The sequence below is a fragment of the Pithys albifrons genome, chromosome 6 (genome assembly GCF_047495875.1).
Source record: "Pithys albifrons albifrons isolate INPA30051 chromosome 6, PitAlb_v1, whole genome shotgun sequence".
In the NCBI taxonomy this organism is placed as follows: Eukaryota; Metazoa; Chordata; class Aves; order Passeriformes; family Thamnophilidae; genus Pithys; species Pithys albifrons.
Window position 1 is genome coordinate 10,161,576 of NC_092463.1, and position 7,487 is coordinate 10,169,062.

The following is a 7,487-nucleotide window of genomic DNA, read 5'->3' on the forward strand; positions in this document are numbered from 1 at the left end:
TGACCTTTAGTACTTGGAAATGTGCTGCTGAGGTAGGAAGCCAAGAGTGGTCGCAGAGAAACCTGCACAGCTCTGCTGAATCCAAATCAAGATGTGTGAATATGGTAGAGTACAGCATGGTCTAATGAGGCAAGTTTACATACAGGTTGTAGTGAGAGCAGATGGATCAAATTGGAATAAAAACCTTCTCAGACCTCCTTCTAATTCTAAATCACCTTTTAGAGCTCATCCATCTATCAGGGAGATTAAGGTGCCCAGGAACATGATCATACTGCTCAGGAAGCTGATCTGAGAATTCAGAAGGGAAGTTCAAGACATTGGATAGAGAAAGGATATAGTGCACAGAGACATCTCTGCCTACAACACATCCTCCCATGCCTGGAGCCAGCTGGTTATGAATTCTGTCCCCAGGCAACAGAGTCATGGAGGGAACCTGTTCCCATATCTCTTGATGCCAGAATTTAATTGGCCTTCTCTGTAGCCCACCCAAAGTAATCTTTCCATGTGCCTGTCAAGCTTCACAAGCCTTCTGACCTGGTAACAGATCAGCAAAACAGAGACTAGGCCAGATGGAATTTGGGATTGGGAATCACTGGTTTTACCTGAAATGACAAATGCACAGATCATTGCAGTTTTAGCATCTTCTGTTTGTTTATTCTGTTTCATAAGTGTACACAAATAACTGGTGTTTTTCTGGTTTTAAGCCCATGTGAAAGAGAAAAGATTTGGCTTTCTGTTTGGATGTCATAATATTAATAGAGAACATCTTTAGAGGCTTATTATAATGCAATATTGCCAATTCCAAGTATTAGGAAAATGAAGGGGAAGAAAAAGACATAATGAATCATTTATCCCCACCCTTCAACAAAAGTCACGAGAGTAAAAATGGCTTTGATTCCATTTGTTTACCAGTTTCTGAGGATTTCTATGTCGTCAGATTACTATTTCAAACCCTTCTGCCACAATGGGAGCTAGGAACTGTTTTTAATAAAGATACTCAGTTATCTTTAAATCATACAAATCCTGAAGGTGCAGCCTTTGGGGGAAAAAACATCTAACAAAATAAGCTAAAAATATACGTAGAATGGAAATACCCGAGCAACTAATGAACTTATGACACTGAACAGGTTCATAAGGCTGGGTGTGCTGCAAGACCCAGAAAAGATGACATTTGCTAGAACAGATTTAAAATGCCTGAAATGAAAAAAAGGCCAATATACTACATTTTTTATATTAATCCAGATCAACCATGCAAAATATTACTGGAGAAAAAAATAACCAAAACCACAAAAGCAGTTAGGGCTTTGTTTTGAGACCAGTTCTCCTAGTCCTGATTTCTTATGGAGTCAGGAAAAAAGCTACTGGCAAAAATAGTTCTGTGTAGGATTCACAAAATGTTGTAAGTAAACATTATTATAAATTTATTTCATCTTAACACCAACACCAGCTCTACAGCTGTTTTATGATACTGTGAAGGTTAAACTACTACAGAACATGTACTCCTGCATGTGGCTACTATAAAAATGTCACTGAATTATTTCTAATTTTAGTGCCTGTTGTTCTAAAAATTGCTTCCTGCTGCACTCCAGGAAGCAAGAAAAAAGGTGATTCACAAAAACCCAGCAGCTGAGGAACTACATGGACATAACTGATGGAGCAGAGCAGCTACCGGGTTTGTATTGGACTAAGACTGATGGGGGATTCACAGGGGGTTCAAGTCGCCATGGTCCACAATGTGTAAGTCTTGAGGCTGATTTAGTGATGCTGTCCCACTTTCTAGCAAACTAAGAGAAACAAGTACTTTTAGGGTAGAATGAGACTCATTTAGATCAGCCACCCAGTTTAAGATGATGTGTTGAATCATGCCTGAGAATGGCCATTTGTCTGCACTAACCATAAAATTAGTTCAGGCAACTAGAAATTTTATTTACCTTTTCTTTTTCAGGTGAACATTATCCAAGTGTCCAATAAAAGGTGAATCGGCAGAACACTACTCCAGCTACAAATACTGCTAACCTCCACCCTGTGGGATTCAAATATGTCCAAAAAAAAAAAAGGAGGAAAAGAAACAAGCTTGAACAATAAATATTATACCTTGACAAAGTGCTTATAGAAATTAGTGTTTTCAAAAGCTGTTTGTTTTACTGGTATTCCCAAACATAATTTTTAAAAACAAAAATTATGTGTGTGCTGCATCTGTCTGAGAACATAAAAAAGATAATGAGGAACCATGTAAGCTAAAGGGAGATCTCTAGGTTAGAAAAGACTTTAAGGTCATCGAGTTCAACCCTTAACCCAACACCACGTCTCTCACCCTGGACTCCCACAAACACTGTAGCAACTGAGTAATTTTATTCTCAGAAATTGCTGGATATCTTGAACACCTTTAAAATGAGCATAATGGAAATTCTAAATTACAGGTTCTCAGATAGTTTTTGGCAAAGGAAGGAAGCAAAACCAAAGCAGTTATCAAAGAAATCATGCCTTCATTGTTACCAAGCGCAGACTTTGTCACCCCATTTATCTTATGGAGATGCTGTTACTGCTCATAGGGGCAATCAACTGTATTTGGAAAATACATTTTTCAAAAATTATCTGCATTCTTCATCATCAGTTTTGAGCAGAAATTCACTTGCAACGAGAAATGATTTCAAAACCTGCACCTGAGTTGGGGTAAGCTGGTATAGCTATACAGAAATGGAAGAACAAATGCCAATCTACATGGGCTGAAAAAGATGGCCATCAATTCATGCCTATAGGATTAAAAGCTTCCACCAGTGAGTTAACCTTCTGTGTCCCCTAAGTCAATAAAGCAAATGGTCAGATCAGGCCCAAGAATTTCTGATACTCCAAGTGGTGGATGTGTAGTCTCTCAGCATGAAAATTACTGTGTGAAGAACATTTCAAGTACAATCCCAGGAGTTAAAATATAAACCTCCTGTGAATGTTGGCTACTGATGTCTATGAATACTTTTAATTTTTTTATTAGTTGGTCATACAACAACTTTTACTGTTATTATTAAGGATTTTTAGAGATGCAATTATTCTTGTTCAAGAAGGTAAGTATGATGCCCAAGTGTGGTCCCTATGATGCCCTGATTACAGCATTACTCAACAGCTGAGAAGCACCAATAACTACATTACTCTTATGCAGAGGGACATTGTTCAGTAGATTACAAAGACAGCGCAACCCAAAACACACCTTTCTTAATTCAAATGTGGATTTGATTTGAATGCATACTTGATGTTCCTACCTGAATCTCTAGCCAATCAGCATCCCACCCAATGTATTCTCTGTGTGTACTAAAACTCTGAGATGCTGCCAAAGCATAAGCAGCCTACAGAAAAGGGTGGGGAGGGAGGAATGTGCTTCTACTTCCTCTTCTTGGGGAGAGCAGACAATGAGAAACACCTCCTTAGACCAGGGGTTAGTCCAGAACCAGAAGGTTTAATCCACCTATCCTTCCAGTCTGGTCATAACACCTTTGCTATTCATTTTAAAAAGGAGTAAGAAAATTAAATGTTCTTATCCAAAGGCCAAAATTCCAGTGATAAGCAACTGAAATATTATCTAGGGTGTTAATAGTAAGAGCTAAAGACGTGCTCTGCAATTGCGGGGCAACATTTTACCAAGTTTGGCAGAAGAGTCTCCTCCCTTCATCCCCTCAGGCTTTTGCTTAGCTTAGACAATATCACAAGGAAGGGCTGTTTGCCCAGAGGTTTTCATTGCATATTTGTTGGGGATTTTTGTTTGTTTGTTTGTTCACCCACATGGCTTACTGCCAGCCTATGAAAACTACAAGGCTGTCATCAGGAGTTCACCCAGACTGAGGGAGGAAAAACAATGGTCAGAAGTCAATCTGATCCCATACCTTTAAAATGTCATAGAATAAAACACATGTAAAAGAGGCATTTCAATAATGTTATGACACTCAAATTTCAGCCGTGGCCTACAATGAAACATCAGTTTGTCTAAGTAATCAGAAGAGGTTTGTCTTGACATGAGCACCCCAGTACATGAACATCAAGGTCTTCCCTTTGTGTAAGCAGAATCTCTCCCACAGGTTTGCTCTTCCAGAATGATTAATACTATCCTTAAGAAAACAAAACTCATTTCTTAACCCTATCAAGCAGGTTTCTTTCAAACTTTTTCAGCACACATTGCACTCAAATACAGGAAAAAATCATCTTGAGCTGCACTAAGAAGAGCAAGGAGAAATCTCTTGAAACAGGAAATCCTACTCTGTAGTTAGTATTCCTGTTGAAGCCAGTGGACAGCTTAGACACAGTCATCTGAGAGGATCAGATTTATCAAATGGACGTATGGCAGGAGAGGAAAAAACACTGGGTCAAATCCCAGCTAGTGTAAATCAGTGTAACTCCACTGAAATTTAAAAGGGCTATGTTGATTCAAGTCAGCTGTGGATCTAACTACTAGTGTGTTTTGCAAGTCTATTTTCAACTCTTAAGGGCTCTGCTCTGTTTAAACACCCACAACACCCACTGAAATTAATGAGAACTGTTTGTGAAGAACACTAGTGTTACTTCTTTTTAAATATTTGGGAGGTGCTCAGAGACCATGATAATGAGCACCATATATTAAACACAGACAGAATGGTATTGAATCATCAGACCTTTAAGTGGGACAGGTCGTTAATCTCTTCCTTGGGAGAACATTTCAATTTTTGCCTTGGCAAATGAGGAATCATCATTAATAGATGTGGGGGTTCTACCTTTGCCAAGTCCCAGACAAAGTCTGTTTTTCCATTTGCCTTGGGCTTGTGTAAGCTTGCCTAAGGAGGCCAGCCTTGCAGTTTGAGAAACACTGTTAGCAGCCACCATACCCTCATTCCCAGCTAAATTAAACCCTATTATGCTGTAATTAACCTTGCCTAACTTGTTCTGAGTTACAGCAGTAGGTAAAAATCAAGCTTTTGCTAGGCTGTCCCTGAGAAGAACTTTTACACATCAGGCTTGCCTACTCTTCAAATATTTCCAGCTTCTCCTGAAAGCTCTTCTTCCGAAGATCACAGCTCAACTGCAGACGACATGAGAACTCTTCTTGATTTCAGTGAGGGTAGAATCCCCTGCAAATATACTCAAGTTCAAGCTAGATGGCACATTTTGGAGCAAACAGAATTCCATAGAAGTGATGGCAAAAATACATATATACAACTTGTTGGCTTTAAAGATTTAAAACATACACACAGGCAGGCTCACTAGGGTTTTTTTGTCAAACTTAAACCAGTAAAATTCGATTTTATGCATTAGTCTGTTGCCTGTTTTATTTAGATGCAAGTTAAAAAGAAAGGAAGAAACCCATTACATTTGCTAGTTCAATTTGATAACTTGGGATAAGGGTGAAAAGAACAAGCAGAAGGTAGGAAGAACTTTTCATTTACAAAGCTACACTTTTGAAAGAAAAATAAATTATTGGCATAATTACAGTTTCCATACTTTTTTCCTCCCCCCTCATTTTTTTTAAAATTCAGAATTCTTCAGCTTAATTTTGAAAGAGCCAGCACTGTAGCTAATGTCCATCTGATTAAGCCCATGGACCTTCAAGCCAAGCCATCAATGCAACAGTCCTGAAAGCAGATATCCTCTGAAGTAATTCAGTGAAGGTAGGACAGAAAGTACCTATAATCCTTCAGCTGCCTGCAATAAGTGTATACATAGAAAATACAGTATAAACTAGCACAACACAAAGGCTACACTGCCCTAAGTGTAGCCAGGCACTAAAATTAAAAAATAAGTGCTATCACTGAATAAATCTCACATATTATCACCAGTGGAAAGGTGGGAAGCCTCTAAAGAATGCAGCCTGGAGAATCAATATGATTTTTTTTTAATCTGTGCATTTGAGCGTATGGCGAACATAAAGGAGAGAACAGATGGTTACGTACGTAGTAAGTGTTCAGCCTGCCTCTAGCACAGCCAGCTGACAACAGCTGCAGCAGCAGGATTTATCCTACCTGTTCCTTTTAAGTTATTAAACTCCTCGGTTCCCACAGGACTTGCAATACCTTTTCCTTTTTCTGTTGTTGTTCTTTGTTTTGTTTTGTTTTTTAAAGCACTTGCACTGACTCTGCTCGTCCCGCCATCCCCGGAGCGGGAACTGTGGCCAGCGGCAGGTCCTCGGCCCGTCCCTCCGCCTCCCCCGCCTCGCTGCCCGTCCCAGGTGCTGCGGGGCCAGGCCGGGCAGCATCCCGGGCCTCTGACTCTGGCTCCAGACCTGGCTCTGGCTCCTCCTCCCCGGGCCGGCCCGGCGGTTTCCCCGCTCCGGGTCGCTCCGCCGCCGGCTCTGCAGGTCTCCGGCGGCGCACGGGGCGCGCTGGTCCGGCGCTGCCGAACCGATGCCCGGGCCTCGCTGGTCAAGTGGTCCTAAACATTTCACAATTATGATAGAGAACTGTTGAACTGTTAAGAACCACTGCACCAAGGAGGCTGAGGGTCCGCGGGGAGCGGGGCGGGGGAGCGCTTCCCGCCCGCTCCTGCCCAGAGCTTGGCTCTTCCTTTCGCCACGGCGGACCTGGGGATGAGACAGAACACACGGGACTGGCGGGCTGGCGGCTCCAGCGCCGCGGGGACGGTGCCCTGCCCTGCCCGGCCTCGCCCGCCCGCCCCGAACCTCCTCACTCGGCGCCGCCACTTACTGATGGCCACCGTCCCGTGAGCATCCCCCCGGCCTGGCGCTGGGAGAGCTTGACGGCAACAAGCTTTCTTTTAAAAAGTGAAAAGAAAAAAAAAAACAACAACCCCAAAAACAACCCAACAAAAAAAAAGTTTTACAAGAACGAAACAAAACAAAAAAAAGCCATTCTCCTAAAGGGCCCCAGCGCGGCGGCAGCCTGGGCCGGTCCCCGCCGCCCCTCTGCTGCGCCTGGCCGTGCGGGGCCCTTTTATACCCGCGCAGTACCTCGCGGTGATGAGCCGTCCCCTGCGCGGCAGCCAGGAATGCTGCCCTCGCCCCTCACACGACCAGTTTTTCCAGGCTGCCTTCGCACTGACGGGGCGGTTTTGTTTCCAGCCATCATCTGGGGCGGCCGAACGTCAGCAGGTAGAGAAGGACAAACCTGTTCCGACGCAGCGCGTTTCCTCCCTCCCTCCCTCCTCCCGCCGCCCTCCTGCCCTCCGCCCTGCCACTGGGGGAAACTGCTCGACAGGTTTCGCCGAAGCTGGAGGTGGCTCCGGGAGGTGAGTAAGAGACTCCACCCTGCGCCCTCCCGACAGGAGCTGCCTCTGAGGGGCCGCCTGCGCTCGCACCCTCCCGGTCCCCCTCGTCTGGCTGGCAGCCCTACAAAACAAAACAACAAAACAAAACAAAAAAAGCCCTAAACCGGCACGTCACGTTCTCCAGTGGATTTCATCGCCGCAGCGCGAACGCCCGCCCTGTCCCAGGCTCTGTGTGTGTTGCGGCGTCGCGTCTGGCGAGGACAGCTGTTTGCCAGCCAGCCCCTGGGCTGGCCTGAGGTGCAGAGGTCTGG

The 7,487-nt window shown here is 43.8% G+C and overlaps 1 long non-coding RNA gene across 1 annotated transcript; it reads right to left on the minus strand.

Annotated features, from left to right (window-relative positions):
- Positions 1 to 2,330: 2,330 nt before the first annotated feature.
- LOC139672817 (uncharacterized) lies at positions 2,331 to 6,933 on the minus strand. Its single transcript, XR_011697983.1, has 2 exons — positions 6,657 to 6,933; positions 2,331 to 6,532 (listed from the first exon to the last, which is right to left on the minus strand). It is a non-coding gene; the product is annotated as an uncharacterized lncRNA (long non-coding RNA).
- Positions 6,934 to 7,487: the final 554 nt, after the last annotated feature.